This window comes from Stomoxys calcitrans, chromosome 1, assembly GCF_963082655.1.
Source record: "Stomoxys calcitrans chromosome 1, idStoCalc2.1, whole genome shotgun sequence".
Lineage (NCBI taxonomy): Eukaryota > Metazoa > Arthropoda > Insecta > Diptera > Muscidae > Stomoxys > Stomoxys calcitrans.
This window is the reverse complement of record NC_081552.1, coordinates 251,121,117-251,139,821: the sequence shown is the minus strand read 5'-3', so window position 1 is coordinate 251,139,821 and position 18,705 is coordinate 251,121,117.

Here is an 18,705-nt window from a genome sequence, read left to right as displayed (position 1 = left end):
TTCTCCAAGTTTTATTATTTATTCATATTGTGTTTGAAGGTAAGGTAAGAATGGGCGTTTCTGCAGTCATTCGCTTGTGTATTTGAAGAAGAAATTCATTTTTCGAAATTCCTAAGTTAACTACTACCGACCATATCTCAAGTATTGCCTGGTATAACAACTGGCGACTGTCACATGATAGCTGATGTGATAAGGCATCCTCCCTAGGGGATTTGGCAGCTGCTATAATAGTTTAAGGCGTTGCATAAGTAGCTCAATCTCTAAAAAAAGGCGAACAAAACTAACAAGTAAGAGCGTGCTAAGTTCGGTCGGGCCGAATCTTATACGTGCTAAGTTCGGCCGGGCCGAATCTTATACGTGCTAAATTCGGCAGGGCCGAATCTTATATACCCTCCACCATGTATCGCATTTGTCGAGTTCTATGCGCGGTATCTCTTTTTAGGCAAACAAAGAATATTAAATAAGAACTGTTATGCTATTTGCGCTATATCAAGTTATAGTCCGATTCGGACCATAAATGAATGCTGAACGTTGTAGAAGTCATTGTGTAATATTTCAGTTCATTCTGATAAGAATTGCGCCGTGTAGGGGCTCAAGAAGCAAAATCAGGAGATAGGTTTATATGGGAGCTATTGAACGATTCAGACCATATTAGACGCGTATATTGCAGGTCATGAGAGAAGCCGTTTCATAAGATTTCAGCCAAATCGTATGAGAATTGCGCCCTCTAGAGGCTCAAGAAGTCAATACACAAGATCGGTTTATATGGCAGCTATATCAGGTTATGTACCGATTTGCCCCACACTTAGCACAGTTGTTGGAAGTGATAACAAAACACCTCATGCAAAATTTCAGCCATATCGCGCAATTCTCATGCGCCCTCCAGCGGCTCAAGAAGTCAAGATCCAAGATCGGTTTATATGACAGCTATACCAGATTATGAACCGATTTGAATCGTACTTAATACGGTTGTTGGAAGTGATACCAAAACACTATGTGCAAAGTTTCAGTCAAATCGAGCGAGAATTGCGACCTCTAGAGGCTGAAGAAGTCAAGATCCAAGATTGGTTTTTATGGCAGCTATATCAAAACATGAACCGATTTCAAGTTTATATGACAGCTATACCAGATTATGAACCGATTTGAACCATACTTAGCGCAGTTGTTGGAAGTGATACCAAAACACCACGTGCAAAATTTCAGTCAAATCGGGCGAGAATTGCGCCCTCTAGAGGCTGAAGAAGTCAAGACCCAAGTTTGGTTTATATGGCAGCTTAATTAAAACATGAACCGATTTCAAGTCAAGATCCAAGTTAGGTTAATATGACAGCTATACCAGATAATGAACCGATTTGAGCCATTTGTTTTAAGTTATACCAAAACACCACGTGCAAAATTTCAGTCAAATCGGGCGAGAATTGCGCCCTCTAGAGGCTGAAGAAGTCAAGATCCAAGATAGGTTTATATCACAGCTATACCAGATTATGAACCGATTTGAACCATACTTAGCGCATTTGTTGGAAGTTATACCAAAACACCACGTGCAAAATTTCAGTCAAATCGGATGAGAATTGCGCTCTCTAGAGGCTCAAGAAGTCAAGACCAAAGATTGGTTTATATGGCAGCTATATCAAACCATGGAGCGATTTGCCCCATTTACAATCCCAACTGACTTACACTAATAAAAAGTATTTGTGCAAAATTTCAAGCGACTAGCTTTACTCCTTCGAAAGTTTGAGTGCTTTCGACAGACAGACGGACGGACATGGCCAGATTGACTTAAAATGACACGACGATGAAGAATATGTCTACTTTATGGGGTCATAGACGCATATTTCGAGGTATTACATGCAGAATGACGAAATAAGTATACCCCCATCCTATGGTGGAGGGTATAAAAAATTTACATTAAAATTTGTGTAAAAGTGGTACAACATCCATATAATACGATATGAACTGTCATTCGATATGAAAGCGCACTCGATTTATATGGGAACTAATCTAGGTTATAGACCGATTTGGACCATTCTTGGCACAGTTGTTGGAAGTCATAACAGAACACTACATGCAAAATGTTAGCTAAATCGAACAAAAATTGCTGAGTTCAAGGGCTTAAGATGTCAAATCGGGAAATCAGTTTATATGGGAGCTATTTGAGGCTAAGGCCGACCTGGACTGTACTAGGCATAGTTATTAGAAGTCATAACAGAACACTACGTGCAAAATTTCAGCCAAATCCGACAAACATTGAGGCTTGTAAGGGCTCAAGAAGTCAAATCGGGAGATCGTTTTTTTAGGAAGCTATATCAGCTTATAGAACGATTTGGACCGCACTAAGCACTGTTAATGGAAGTCATAACAGAACACCACAAGCAAAATTTCAGCCAAATCGTCCAAAAATTGCGGCTTGTAAGGGCTCAAGAAATCAAATCGGGAGATCGGTTTATATGATAATGGAAGTCATAACAGAACACCACAAGCGAAATTTCAACCGAATCGGACAAAAATTGCGGATTCCAGGGGCTCAAGAATCAAATCGAGAGATCGGTCTATATGGGAGTATTATCTAAATCTGAACCGATATAGACCATTTGCTATCCCCAACGACCTACATCAATAGCAAGTATCTGTGCAAAGTTTCAAGCGGCTAGCTTTACGCGTTCGACCGCAATCGTGATATCAGCAGACGGACGGACATGATCGACTTAGAATGTCGAGACGATCAAGAATATATTTTCTTTAAAGGGTCTTAGGTCAATATTTCGAGGTGTTACACACGAAATGACTAGATAAGTACGCCCCCATCCAATGGTGGTGGGTATAAAAAACCCATAAAGTACATATATATATTCTTCATCGTCATGACATTTTAAGTTGACCTAGCCATGTCCGTCCGTTCTGGGCAAAACTTCAAGCTAGACGCTTGAAATTTTGCACAAATACTTGCCAAATCGGTCGGTTGAAATTGTAAATAGGCCAAAATCGGTCCATGTTTTGATATAGCTGCCATATAAACCGGTCATAGGTCTTGACTTTTTCAGCTTCTAGAGGGAGCAGTTCTTATCCGATTCGGACTTTTGTTGTTGTGCTAATGACGCTACATTTTAATAGTACCATGATATGAGTCATGTAACACCAAGAACAACTGCAAATTTTTTAAGTGATATAATGGTAAGACAAGAGCACGAGATAGCTGTTAGCACCACACTGGCTGAAACATTGAGGTCCGATCTGTGTGGTGTTCATTGTTGACACGAGAAGCTTAGCTGTGAGCGTCCACAGTTTGCGGATAGTGAAATACTCCATACGGAGTAGCTGCAACGACAGTCGCGGATAATCAGCAGTATCGAGCGGAGAGTCTCAGTGAGAGGCCGAACGTCACCGGCTCTTGCAAAAATACTGAGTGCCTATGATGCTCGATATGGAAGGGAAAAAGTTGGGCTGTGCCGACTGTGTAATACCCTACACCTGGGTTATGGGGTTATTAAACAATCCGCATAAAATTTCGAGCAAATACGTTCAAACTGTAATAACTACGGTTGACAAATGACAACATTATTGCAAATTACCCAAAAGCTGACGAACATATATATGGGAGTTATATCTAAATCTGAACCGATTTAGAGCTTACTTCTCAGATATTTTGGTAGTCTTCGAGGAAAGCATTGTGCAAAATTGTGGCAATATTGGTCAATAAATGCGCTTGCAGTAGCTCTTGGAGTGAAAATCGGGCGATATACATATATGGCAGCTATATCGCTCCTGCCAAATTTCGAGAGAATCGGTTAACAAATGAGCACTTTATTCCAATATTTCTAAAAATCGAACTAACTTATATATGGAAGCTATATCTAAATCTCAACCGATTTGGAGAAAACTTCTAAGATATTGTGGCAGTTGACGAGAAAAGCGTTGTAAAAAGTTTTTTTCCAGATTGGTCCATAAATGAGTTTGCAGTGGCTCTAGAAGTGAAAATCGGGCAATTTACATATATGACTGCTATATATAATTCTGTATCGATTTGTATTAAATTCACCAGTAATGTCGAGAGTCATAAGAAAATCCACCCTGTCAAATTTCGAGAGAATCGGTTAACAAATGAGCACTTTATTGCATATGGGAGCTATATCCAAATCTAAACCGATTTTTATACCCACCAAGCTTTATTTTTTATCCGATTTCGCTCAAATTTGAAACAGTAAGTTTTTTTGAGCCCGATATCCATGCTTAATATGGTTAGGGTCGGACTACATTTAGATATAGCTGCCATATTGACAGATATCCCGATAAAGGGTCTGAAGAATAAAAGAATTATTTTTTAATCGATTTCGCTGAAATTTCAAACAATGAGTAGTTTTAGGCCTCCCAACATAGGACCCAAATCTGGTTCAGATCCGACTATATTTAGACATAGCCGTCATATATAGACCGATTTGGCGATAAAGCGTCTGAAGCTCAAAAAAGGTTTATTTTGTATCCGATTTCGCTGAAATTTTAAACAATTAGTAGTTTTAGGCCTCTCGACATATGACCTTAATATGGATTAAATCGGACTATATTTTGATATTGCTGCCATATAGACCGATCTCCAAATATAGGGTCTGACGCCCATAAAAGCATTATTTTTTATCGGATTTCGCTGAAATTTGAAACAGTGAGTAGATTTAGGCCTCCCAATATAGGACCCAAGCATGGTTCAGATCGGACTATATTTAGATATAGCCTCCATATAGACCGATCTCTCGATAAAGGATCTGAAGCTCAAAAAGCTTTATTTTTTTATCCGATATCGCTGAAATTTGAAACAGTGAGTTTTTTGAGCCTCTCGATATCCATGCTTAATATGGTTAGGGTCGGACTATATTTAGATATAGCTGCCATATAGACCGATCTGCCTATAAAGGGTCTGAAGCCCATAAAAGCTTTATTTTTTAACCGATTTCGCTGAAATTTGAAACAGTGGGTAGTTTTAGGTCTCCTAACATCCGTCGCAAATATGGTTCGGATCGGACTGTATTTAGATATAGCTGTCATATAGACCGGTATGCCGATCAAGGCTCTGAAGCTCATAAAAACTTTATTTATTACCCTATTTTGTTGAAATTTGAAATACAAAATTCAACAGTGACTTATATTTGGTAGACCACTCAATGTCCGTGCCGAATTTGGGTTCATGAGTTATCCAATTTTTACCGGATTGCGACGAAAGGGGGTTTACATATATACCCGAGGTTGTGGGTATCCAAAGTTCGGTCCGGCCGAACGTAATGCCTTTATATTTGTTTTTAACTTTAATAGGCTTTGTCTCTGGGCCGAAAAACATGCCTGTACCAAATTTGAAGACCATCGGATGAAAACTGCGACCTGTACTTGGTACACAAATTTACATGGACAGACAGAAGGACATAGCTAAATCGAATCAGAAAGTGATTCTGAGTAGATCGGTATACTTATCAATGGGTCTATCTCTCTTACTTCTGGGTGTTACAAACAAATTCACTAAGTTATAATACTCTGTACCACAGTAGACCACTCAATGTCCGTGCCGAATTTGGGTTCATGAGTTATCCAATTTTTACCGGATTGCGACGAAAGGGGGTTTACATATATACCCGAGGTTGTGGGTATCCAAAGTTCGGTCCGGCCGAACGTAATGCCTTTATATTTGTTTTTAACTTTAATAGGCTTTGTCTCTGGGCCGAAAAACATGCCTGTACCAAATTTGAAGACCATCGGATGAAAACTGCGACCTGTACTTGGTACACAAATTTACATGGACAGACAGAAGGACATAGCTAAATCGAATCAGAAAGTGATTCTGAGTAGATCGGTATACTTATCAATGGGTCTATCTCTCTTACTTCTGGGTGTTACAAACAAATTCACTAAGTTATAATACTCTGTACCACAGTAGTGGTGTAGGGTATACATATTTATTCATCCTTTATGCTAAACTCCAATAAATGTTTCCCTTAGATAGATTCTGACTTTAAAGAATTTTGAAAAAAACAAGTAAAAGCGTGCTAAGTTCGGCCGGGCCGAATCTTACATACCCTCCACCATGGATCGCACTTGTCGAGTTCTTCTCCCGGCATCTCTTCTTAGGCAAAAAAGGATATAAGAAAAGATTTGCTCTGCTATTATTATATTATTACATGTTGGAGACCTGTGTAAAATGTCAGCCAATTCGAATAAGAATTGCGCCCTTTGGGGGCTCAAGAAGTAAAATAGAGAGAACGATTTATATGGGAGCTGTATCGGGCTATAGACCGATTCAGACCATAGTAAACATCTATGTTGATGGTCATGAGAGGATCCGTAGTACATAATTTCAGGCAAATCGGATAAGAATTGCGCACTCTAGAGGCTCAAGAAGTCAAGACCCAAGATCGGTTTATATGGCAGCTATATCAGGTTATGAACCGATTTGAACCATACTTGGCAAAGTTGTTGGATATCATAACCAAACACGTCGTGCAAAATTTCATTCCAATCGGATAAGAATTGCGCACTCTAGAGGCTCAAGAAGTCTAGACCCAAGATCGATTTATATGGCAGCTATATCAGGTTATGGACCGATTTGAACCATACTTGGCACAGTTTGTTGGATATCATAACAAAACACGTCGCGCGAAATTTCATTCCAATCAGATAAGAATTGCGCACTCTAGAGGCTCAAGAAGTCAAGACCCAAGATCGGTTTATATGGCAGCTATATCAAAACATGGACCGATATGGCCCATTTACAATACTAACCGACCTACACTAATAAGAAATATTTGTGCAAAATTTCAAGCGGCTAGCTTTACTCCTTCGGAAGTTAGCGTGCTTTCGACAGACAGACGGACGGACGGACGGACAGACGGACGGACATGGCTAGATCGACATAAAATGTCGCGACGATCAAGAATATATATACTTTATGGGGTCTCAGACGAATATTTCGAGTAGTTACAAACAGAATGACGTATTAGTATACCCCCCATCTTATGGTGGAGGGTATAAAAATAATAAAAGTCTCAAACCTCAAAGTCTCATTAGCTGTGTTCGAACACTCAAAAATTTGTGCAAATTTTGACTGGAAGTCGTTCGCATACTTTATTTGCCTGCAGAAGAGAGCGCGAGAAAGAGCAAATTTGACAGTTCGAAAATAGAGAACCTGCAAATGTCTACTGGGACTTTTTTTGCCAGCATAAATTTGCAACTTTGAACAGATGTTTTGTAAAGGTCAGCTGTTTTATGAAAAACAGCTGTTACATGAAAAAGAGCTAAGTAAAAAATAAAAAATATTGTTTATTGGTAATTATTACAATTGTTTTATTTTAATTTACTTTTAATGAAGATTCAAAGCAGTAGCCAGTGCTCAGTTACAGAAAACTCGCCAAATGAAGTTGTAATTTTACCTCAAGTCAGTTGTTCTACATTGGAAGTTGAGTGTAAAATTTGTGGAATTATTTGGAAAATCTTGATAAATTGTAAAACATTGTATCCTTTCAGACACCAAGAAAAGAGCAATGATTGGTTTCTTAAGTGTTTTAATTGAATCATACTCATCAGAGAGCTACGATGAAACCAACACCGTTCCTTTGAATTTGTTAGGGAGGGAAGATGCTGCCATGGTATTTATTGGGTCTAGCTGGACAGTTAAAAGTTACGCACCGTTCAAATTAGTCTGCCAGTTGTGAACGGATACAGATATCTTCACCGCTAACATAGTGTCCGTAGCCGTCACATAACCAAATAGAAAGCTCACACACATCTGTGGTCGCAGCAATTTGTCTAGCCACAATAGCCAGAAGCATTAGGTGGTTAGTCCAAGGTTCCTTTGTCAGCACACCAAGTGCTGCCGACAAGGGACTTGAGAACGTTGTTTCTACTTTTGTGTACGGTGATGGCATGTAAAGCAGTTGTAGTACCATGCAGCCTTAGAAATGCATGCTGATGCTTGGCGAATGGAAATTATCCAACGGGAGGATCGGAAGGAGTAATCCCTCATGCGTCTTGACAGATTGGTCTGTACGACTTGCCTTTGCACGTGTCCTTACCAGGTTTCAGTAAGGTACCCGACTCCAGGCAGATCCAGATTCTTTAGCATCTGTGAAGAGATTCCGTATGGGACCAGCGCCTTGCGCGATTCGTAGCTTCGTGCACTCCAAATTGTGATGGCTGTCCAGCGGCAAGGAGATAACTGATACCACAAATGGCTCCTCTTCTAGCCTTGTCACTCTCGGGTCAATAAATTTACGTTTATCTTGAGGAAAATACCTCACATGTATCGCCAGCATTTTTATATCCTCCACCATAGGATGGGGGGTATACTAATTTCGTCATTATGTTTGTAACTAGTCGAAATATTCATCTGAGACCCCATAAAGTATATATATTCTTGATCGCCGTGACATTTTATGTCGATCTAGCCATGTCCGTCCGTCCGTCTGTCTGTCGAAAGCACGCTAACTTCCGAAGGAGTAAAGAAGCTAGCCGCTTGAAATTTTGCACAAATACTTCTTATTAGTGTAGGTCGGTTGGTATTGTAAATGGGCCATATCGGTCCATGTTTTGATACAGCTGTCATATAAACCGATCTGGGATCTTGACTTCTTGACCCTCTAAAGGCAATTCTTATCCGATTGGAATGAAATTTTGCACGACGTGTTTTGTTATGATATCCAACAACTTTGCCAAGTATGGTTCAAATCGGTTAATAACCTGATATAGCTGTCATATAAACCGATCTTGGGACTTGACTTCTTGAGTGTCTAGAAGGCGCAATTCTTATCCGATTTGAATGAAATTTTGCACGACGTGTTTTGTTATGATATCCAACAACTATGCTAAGTATGGTTCATATCAGTCCATAACCTGATATAGCTGTCATATAAACCGATCTTGGGTCTTGACTTCTTAAGCCTCTAGAGTGCGCAATTCTTATCCGATTTGAATGCATTTTTGCACGAAGTATTTTGTTATGATATTCAACAACTGTGCCAAGTATGTTTTAAATCGGTCCATAACCTGATATAGCTGTCATATAAACCGATCTTGGGTCTTGACTTCTTGAGTCTCTAGAAGGCGCAATTCTTATCCGATTTGAATGAATTTTTGCACGAAGTATATTGTTTTGATATCCAACAACTGTGCCAAGTATGGTTCAAATCGGTTAATAACCTTATATAGCTGCCATATAAACCGATCTTGGGTCTTGACTTCTTGAGCCTCTAGAGGGCGCAATTCTTATCCGATTTGAATGAATTTTTGCACGAAGTATTTTGTTTTGATATCCAACAACTGTGCCAAATATGGTTCAAATTGGTCCATAACCTGGTATAGCTGTCATATATAAACAGATCTGGGGACTTGACTTCTTGAGCTTCTAGAGGGCGCAATTCTTATCCGATTTGGCTGAAATTTTCTACGAAGTATTTTGTTATGATATCCAACAACTGTGGCAAGTATGGTTCAAATTGGTCCCTAACCTGATATAGCTGTCATATAAACCGATCTTGGGCCTTGACTTCTTGACCCTCTAGAGGACGCAATTCTTATCCGATTGGGATGACATTTTGCACGACGTGTTTTGTTATGATATTCAACAACTGTGCCAAATATGGTTCAAATTGGTCCATAACCTGGTATAGCTGTCATATATAAACAGATCTGGGGACTTGACTTCTTGACCCTCTAGAGGGCGCAATTCTTATCCGATTGGAATGAATTTTTGCACGAAGTATTTTGTTATGATATTCAGCAACTGTGTCAAGTATGTTTTAAATCGGTCCATAACCTGATATAGCTGTCATATAAACCGATCTTGGGTCTTGACTTCTTGAGCCTCTAGAGAGCGCAATTCTTATCGGATTGAATGCATTTTTGCACGAAGTATTTTGTTATGATATCCAACAACTGTGCCAAGTATGGTTCAAATCGGTTAATAACCTTATATAGCTACCATATAAACCGATCTTGGATCTTGACTTCTTGAGTCTCTAGAGTGCGCAATTCTTATCCGATTGGAATAAAATTTTGCACGACGTGTTTTGTTATGATATTCAACAACTGTGCCAAATATGGTTCAAATTGGTCCATAACCTGGTATAGCTGTCATATATAAACAGATCTGGGGACTTGACTTCTTGAGCTTCTAGAGGGCGCAATTCTTATCCGATTTGGCTGAAATTTTCTACGAAGTATTTTGTTATGATATCCAACAACTGTGGCAAGTATGGTTCAAATTGGTCCATAACCTGATATAGCTGTCATATAAACCGATCTTGGGCCTTGACTTCTTGAGGTCAGATCCTATCTAATTTGGCTGAACTTTTGCATGACGTATTTTATTCTTACTTTCAACAACTGTGTCAAATAATGTTCAAATCGGCCATATGAACCGATCTGGGATCTTGGCATCTTGAGCCTCTAGAGGTCTCAATTATTATACGATTTGCCTAAAATTTTGTACTACGGATCCTCTCATGACATACGTGTTTAATATAATCGGAATCGGTCTATAGCCCGATACAGCTCCCATATAAATCGATCTCTCTCTATTTTACTTCTTGAGCCCCCCAAAGGGCGCAATTCTTATTCGAATTGGCTGACATTTTACACAGGTCCCCAACATATAATTTAATTCTGGTCCAAACCCCATCTTATCTTGATATCGCTCTAATAGCAGAGCAAATCTTTTCTAATATCCTTTTTTGCCTAAGAAGATATGCCGGGAATAGAACTGGACAAATGCGATCCATGGTGGAGGGTATATAAGATTCGGCCCGGCCGAACTTAGCACGCTTTTACTTGTTTTATTTAAAAACAAATAAATCAGTTGTTGTTCTGCAAATTTTCATTGCATGTTGTTCTGGTTTTTTAAAGAGAGTAAAATGGCTTTTACTCTCCGGCAAATTTTTACTGGAAAAGTACGCGAACAGACCTATTAAGTTGCCCATAAATTTGTCCTTTGCCATTTTCTCTACCAATAAAAACATTTGGTTTTTTTTATGAATTATTTATCTTTATATTTCTCGTTTAATACATTTATTGGTAGTATTTACAAACGTAGTTTTTTTTCACTTTTTTTTTGTATTTATTTAAATGACTATAATTTTCTCTAGAGTTTTTCGTTTTTTTTTTGTTTTGTTTTGTTTTGTTTTTAATTATTTGTTTGTTCACTTTATTTTAACTAAAAGTACTAAAAATTAACGATCTCATCTTTGCAATATCATTTTGTTTACTTTGTTAATGTTGTTGTTGGGGGGGGGGGGGGGAGGGGGCTTTTGTAAATCTAAATCTTTTATAAATAACCTGTACATAACTTTATATAAATATATGTGTAGAATAATAATAATAACTATAATACATTCAATATGAGGAGGAGTAGGGCACAAGAGTACAGCAAATGCCCCGGAAATGGATGAAAATAAAAAAGATATGATACAAGTACAACGAGGACAATGAAATTTGAAGGCCATCCTTTGATTGATTTGTGGCGAAATGTTTATTTGTGGTCATTATTTTATATATTTTATATATAAAATTTTTGGTTTTTTTTTTGTTTTTCATTTGTGGGCCAGGATTATACTGTACCTGTTCAGCGGCTGATTGTGTGTGTGAGAGTGTTTTTGTTTTTCTTTTTTGCTTTTAATATAGAAGACTTTGAAGCCATCCGTACTGATTTTGTTTTCCTTGCTTTATAAAACTATCATGAGATTCTTTTGAACCGAGTCCTAGGTGTTTGCTATACAAAAACAGACTATAATTGACTCATGACTCGAGTTGTTCTTTTTACATTTATGGGAGGGAGTTTAGCCAAGGATTCCTGCTTAGGAAAACCAAACCAAAATGTCTTGAGAAAAAGAAAAGAATAATAAAAAAAAGTAAGAAATTTGAATAATATTTTGTTAATAAGGCTTTTTGTTTTTATTTTTTAATTTTTTGTGTTTTCTTAATTTTTCATTTATTATTTTAATTTATGCTATCTTAAGACTTAATTTATATAATAATCCTTTTACAATAATAATATTTAATAATTAATAATAGTAATAATAATAATAATAGTAATAATAAAATATTTTGCTTTTCTTTCACACTTTCTTCGTTTGTTTTCTTTGCTTTGACAATAATTATTTGCTGTTGTTGCGGGCATTGTTGTTATTGTTAAATTTCAACCAACAATAATGATTTTACATAAAAAAATAATAATCATAATAATTAATTAATAATAGCATAAATATTTACACATATACAAGGTAGACTAACTAAAAGCTAAAATGAATTTCTTCATCATCATCATCCATCATCTTTCTCATATACATGGTAATGGTATATATATATATTTTTGTATATACACTTTAACTTGTTGTTGTTTTATAAATATATTTATATGTATATATGTATTGTGTGTTTTATATATATTTATATAAATAAATATAAATACATACACCAGTTTGGAATTTTGTCGTATGCTTTAGTTTCTTGTTTGTATCATAATAATGAAATTATTTTAAAATTTTTATTATTTGCCTTTTTTTAAATTAATTTCAATCGTTTTTGTTTAGATCATCATCATTATCACCATTCAATGATGTTGACCTTTACTGCTAAAATATATACAATAGGTGTGGATGTGTGGGTGTGTCTGTATGGTGTTTATGGATGTTTTAGTGAATGCTTAAAACATTTGATTTTGTTATAGATTGATTTGTATGTATGTATTATTTATTATATACATATTGTTTGATAATTCCTAACTGTTTTACTTTTCTATACATATATATGAATTTGTTTAAATTTTTGCTAAAAAATTGTTTTTATGGATATATATATCGTTTAAGAGTGGTAAGAGGGGTTGGGGGTTAGGGGTTGGGGATGGGTTAACATTTTTTGTCTTAAACTCTTGTCATAATAAATGGGGGGTGGTGTGGGGTTCTTTAATAAGAGCATGGGTCTGTCATAATTGATTTTCTGAGTGATCTTAACAAATACTTGGCAAAAAACTTTTACTAATTTATAAATTGTTCCACTATAAGGATAATTGTCTGATGAAATCTTTTCTGTATGGGAAGAGATGCTATTAAACTGACTTAAATGTCCAACGCAATATTTGTGTCTGCTATAGAACGCATGCCCGATGATTGAAACCTCAGCCTATTAACGTACCAGAAGGCAGACTACACAACCATAAGTCTCCTACGCATCGCCTAGAAAGTAATACCAAGCTTATGTTGTCAATGATTGAGACCTAAAGTCTATGAGTCAATTGAAACCTGTCAGCCGTAATAAATGGTTAAACACAAACCCAAAACAAACCCCAAAAAAGGTCATAGCATAAGAATTAGGAGATTGATTCCACAGAAAAGTCAAACTTACTCAACCTTATGCTTAGTCTTTAAGCATAAAGTTGAGTAAGATTGGCTTTTCTGTATCATATGACTTTTTTTGTAGACTATGGCCCACTATGTGTGTTGGGTTATGGGTTTAAGGAAATAATAAAACAATTTTAAACAAATGAAAAGGCGTTAAATTCGGCCGGGCCGAACTTTGGATACCCACCATTTCGGGTAAACCACCTTTCATCAAAATCCGGTGAAAATTGCATACCTTATGTCCCATAGCAGTTATATCGAAATATGATACGATTTAAACCAAATTGTGTATAACAAAATATTGGTCTTTTTAGTAGCTATATCTAAAAATAAACCGATCTGAACAATATACAACATGGATGTCGAATCGGATTATAAGTGCGCCTTTTTTGGAGCCAAGACTTTAAATCGAGATATCGGTCTATATGGCAGCTATATGCAAATCTTTATCGATCTAGACCAAATTGCAGAAATATGTGGAGGGGCTTAACTTAACTCTCTGTCCCAAATTGCGGCGAAATCGGACCATAAATGCGCCTTTTATGGGCCCAAAACACTAAATCGAGAGATTGATCTATATGGCCGCTATATCCAAATCTGGACCGTTCTGAGTGAAATTGAAGAAGGATGTCGAAGGGCCTAAGACAACTCACTATCCCAAATTTTGACGACATCGGACAATAGATGAGCTTTTTATGGGCCTAAGACCCAAAATCGGAGGATCGGTCTATATGGCAGCTATATCCAAATCTGGACTGATCTGGGACAAATTGACGAAGGATGTCGAAGGGCCTAACACAACTCATTGTCCCAAATTTCAGCGAAATCGAATAATAAATGTGACTTTTATGGCCCCAAAACCTCAAATCGAGGGATCGATCTATATGGCAGCTATATCCAAATCTGGACCGATCTGAGTGAAATTGAAGAAGGATGTCAAAGGGCCTAAGACAACTCACTATCCCAAATGTCGGCGAAATCGCACAATAAATGCGCCTTTATGGGCCCAAAACCTCAAATCGAGGGATCGATCTATATGGAAGCTATGTCCAAATCTAATCCAATCAGGGCCAAATTGAAGAAAGATGTCGAAGGGCCTAAGACAACTCACTGTCCCAAATTTCAGCAAAATCGGATAATAAATGTGGCTTTTTATGGCCCCAAGAAGAAGGATGTCGAAGGGCCTAACACAACTCACTGTCCCAAATTTCAGCAAAATCAGATAATAATTATGGCTTTTATGGGCCCAAAACCTCAAATCGAGAGATCGATCTATATGACAGCTATATTCAAATCTGGACCGATCTGAGCCAAATTGACGAAAGATGTCGAAGGGCCTAACACAACTCATTGTCCCAAATTTCAGCGAAATCGAATAATAAATGTGACTTTTATGGCCCCAAAACCTCAAATCGAGGGATCGATCTATATGGCAGCTATATTCAAATCTGGACCGAACTGGGCCAAATTGACGAAAGATGTCGAAGGGCCTTACACAACTCACTGTCCCAAATTTCAGCGAAATCGAATAATAAATTTGGCTTTTATGGGCCTAAGACCCTAAATCGGAGGATCGGTCTATATGGGGGCTATATCAAGATATAGTCCGATATAACCCATCTTCGAACTTAACCTGCTTATGGACAAAAAAAAAGAATATGCGCAAAGTTTCAGCTCATTATCTCTATTTTTGAAGACTGTAGCGTGATTTCAACTGACTAACGGACAGACGGACATGTCTAGATCGTCTTAGATTTTTACGCTGATCAAGAATATATATACTTTATAGGGTCGGAAATGGATATTTCGATGTGTTGCAAACGGAATGACAAAATGAATATTCGGTGGTGGGTATAAAAACAACAACATCAGTTTTTTAACAATTGTTTTTTCGTGACCTCAAGCCGAACAAACCAACAAGTAAAAGCGTGTTAAGTTCGGTCGGGCCGAATCTTATATACCCTCCACCATAGATCGCATATGTCGAGTTCTATGCGCAGTATCTCTTTTTAGGCAAACGAAGAATATTGAATAAGAATATGCTATTGTGTAATATTTCAGTTCATTGGGATAAGAATTGCGCCTTGTAGGGGCTCAGAAAGCAAAATCGGCAGATAGGTTTATATGGGAGCTGTATTAAGCTATTGATTGATTCAGACCATATTAGATACGTATGTTGAAGGTCATGAGAAAAGCCGTTGTACAAAATTTCTTCCAAATCAGATGAGAATTGCGCCCTCTAGAGGCTCAAGACCCAAGATCGGTAACATGGACCAAATTAAACTATACTGAGCGCAGTTGTTGATTTGAATTGTTTTTAGCTATTATTATTTATTTTTTTAACTATTATTATTATTTTGTTATTATTTGTATTGCTTTTTTAATATGTTTTATTTTTATTATATAACAATTTTTTTGTAATTTTGTTTATTAATTTGTTATAAAATATTTTCACTATATTTCAAATGTTTGCGATAGTTATAATAATTCTTTTTAATTGAATTTTTTTCATTTAATTTTTATTTATAAATTTTTTGATTAATTTAATTTTTTTTATAAATTTATTGATTTATTTAATTTTTTTTTTAATTTTATTTTTTTTAATTTAGTTTTTGTTTAATTTCACTTTATTTTTTTTTATTTAATTTTTTAATTATTTTTTTTTTGTAATTCTATGTTTTTTGTTTTAATTTTTTTTTAATTTAATTATTATTTCTTTTTCAATTTAATTTTTTTTTATTTATTTCTTTTCCAATTTTATTTTGTTTTTAGTTTTATTTTATTTTATATTATTTTTTATTTAATTTGTTAATTTTATTTTTTGTTTTTTAATTTTAGTCTTTAATATTCAAATTTTTAATTTAATTTTAAACTTTATTTTGTAATTTAAATTTTTAAATTTTAAATTTTAACTTTTCAAATTTAACTTCATAATTTTTTTTTTATTTTTTAATTTTAGTTTAGTTTTTTTTATTATCAATTTAACTTTAATTTAAATTTATTTTTTTTTGTTTTATTTTTTTTTTTAATTAAAAAAAAAATATTTTTAATTATATTTTTTATTTTTAATTTTTAACTTAATTAAAAAAAAACAATTTTTTTTTAATTTTTATTTCTCGTTTTTTTTAATTTAATTATATATTTGAGGTGTTTTAATTTTATTATTGTATTTAAATTTTTATTTTTTTTTTATTTATTACTTTGTCAATTTTATTTTTGTTAATTTAATTTTTTTTAGTTTTATTTTATTTTATATTATTTAATTTTTTAATTCTAATTTTTATTTTATTTTTTTTTTTTGTCTTTAAAATTCAACTTTTTATATATAATTTTTAAAATTTTATTTTGGATTTTTATTTTTTTAAATTTAACTTTTCAAATTTAGCTTTAAAAATTTAATCATTTATTTTTTTTATTTTATTTGTATTTTTTATTGTATTTGTATTTTTTATTTTTTTTTATATTATTTGTTTTTTAATTTTATTTTATTTTTTCATTTTATTTAAATTTTAGTTTAATTTAATTTTTCTAGTATTTTTTTTTTAATTTAAATTGTTCTTTTTTAATTATGTTTTTTTTTTTCTTTTTTTATTTTATTTTTTTTTTTAATTTAGTTTTTCTTTAATTTTATTTTGCTTTCTTTTTTTAATTATATTTTTTATGTATTTTTTTAATTTTATTTATTTTTTTAATTTTATTTATTTTTTTAATTTTAATTTTATTTCTTTTTTCTAATTAGTTTTGTTTATCATTTTGAGTTTTTTGTTTTCTTATTTTAATTTTTTATTTTATTTTTGTTAATTCAATAATTAAAATTTTATTATTTTATAACAGATTTTAGAATTTTATTTTTTTAATTTAATTTTATTTTTTTTTTCAATATTAATCTGTTTTTAATTTAATTTTTTTTTTTAATTATTTGGTTTTTAATCTAATTTTTATATTTTTTGCAATATCATTTTTTCTTAATTTTAGTTTAACTTCTTTAATTTAATTTAAAATTTTATTACACTAAAATTAGAAATTATTTTTTTTAATTTAAATTGTTTCAAATTTATTTTTTTTTCAATTTAATTTTTTTTTCAATTTTATTTTTTTTTTTAATTTCAATTTTAATTTCATTATTGTCTTAAATTTGACTATTTATTTATTTTATTTTTTATTTTATTTTTATATTTTATTTTATTTTATTTTTTTATTTTATTTTATTTTTTTATTTTATTTTATTTTTATATTTTATTTTATTTTTTATTTTATTTATTTATTTTATTTTATTATTTTATTTTTTTAATTTTATTATTGTCTTTAATTTTACTATTTTTGTTATTTAAGTTTATTTTATTTGTTGTTTACCTTTATTATTTTCATCGTAGTTATGTAGATATATATTCGCTTTTTATTTGTTTTTGTTTTATTTTAATTTGCCTTTTTTCTATTTTAGTTTTTTTTTAATTTTATTATTGTCGTTAATTTAACTATTTATGTATTTTATTTATTTTTAATTTTATTTTTTTTTAATTTATTTTATTTTTTTTTTATTTTTTTTGTTTCGTTATTCTTTAATTATATGTTTCGTTAGTACATTTTTTATTTGCATTGTAGTTATTTATATTTGCTTATTTTTTTATTATTCTTATTTTTTTGTATTATTAATTATTTATAATTATTTATACTTAAAATATTTTCACAAGTTTTTCGTTAAATTTATTAGGCCTTGAAATAATTCATGCAATCGTATATTGTCCAGCTGCAGCGTAGGGTTCTCTGTTACTATTACAAATATAATAGAAAATAGTGACAGAGAACCCTACGGTCTGCAGGTGGAAAATATCCGATTGTATGAATTATTTCACTTTTTTCTATTATATTTGTAATAGCAATAAAGAACCCTACGATCTGCAGCCGAACAACATCCTATTGTGTAAAATGTGTTATATTTTTTTATTATTGTTATTTATGTTTTATTAACACATAATTTTCTTAAATTTAATTTCTTTATGTTTTTATTTGTTTAATAAAGGTTTTTTATTTCAATTTATTTGTTCGTTTTTAAAGTACAAAATTTACAGATTTAATACAGGCAAGTGAAATTTTGGTATGTGATTAAAAATATAAATTATTTTTGGTTTTATCAGCAAACTACATTGCTGCATTACTTTTTTAATTTTTTAAAACACTGTATTATTTATTTATTATTTTGTATTACTTATTTATTATTTTGTGTTACTTATTTATAATTTTGTATTATTTATTTATTATTTTGTATTATTTATTTATTATTTTGTATTATTTATTAATTTTTATTTTTTTAATTATTACTTTATTGATTTTTATTTCTTTTATT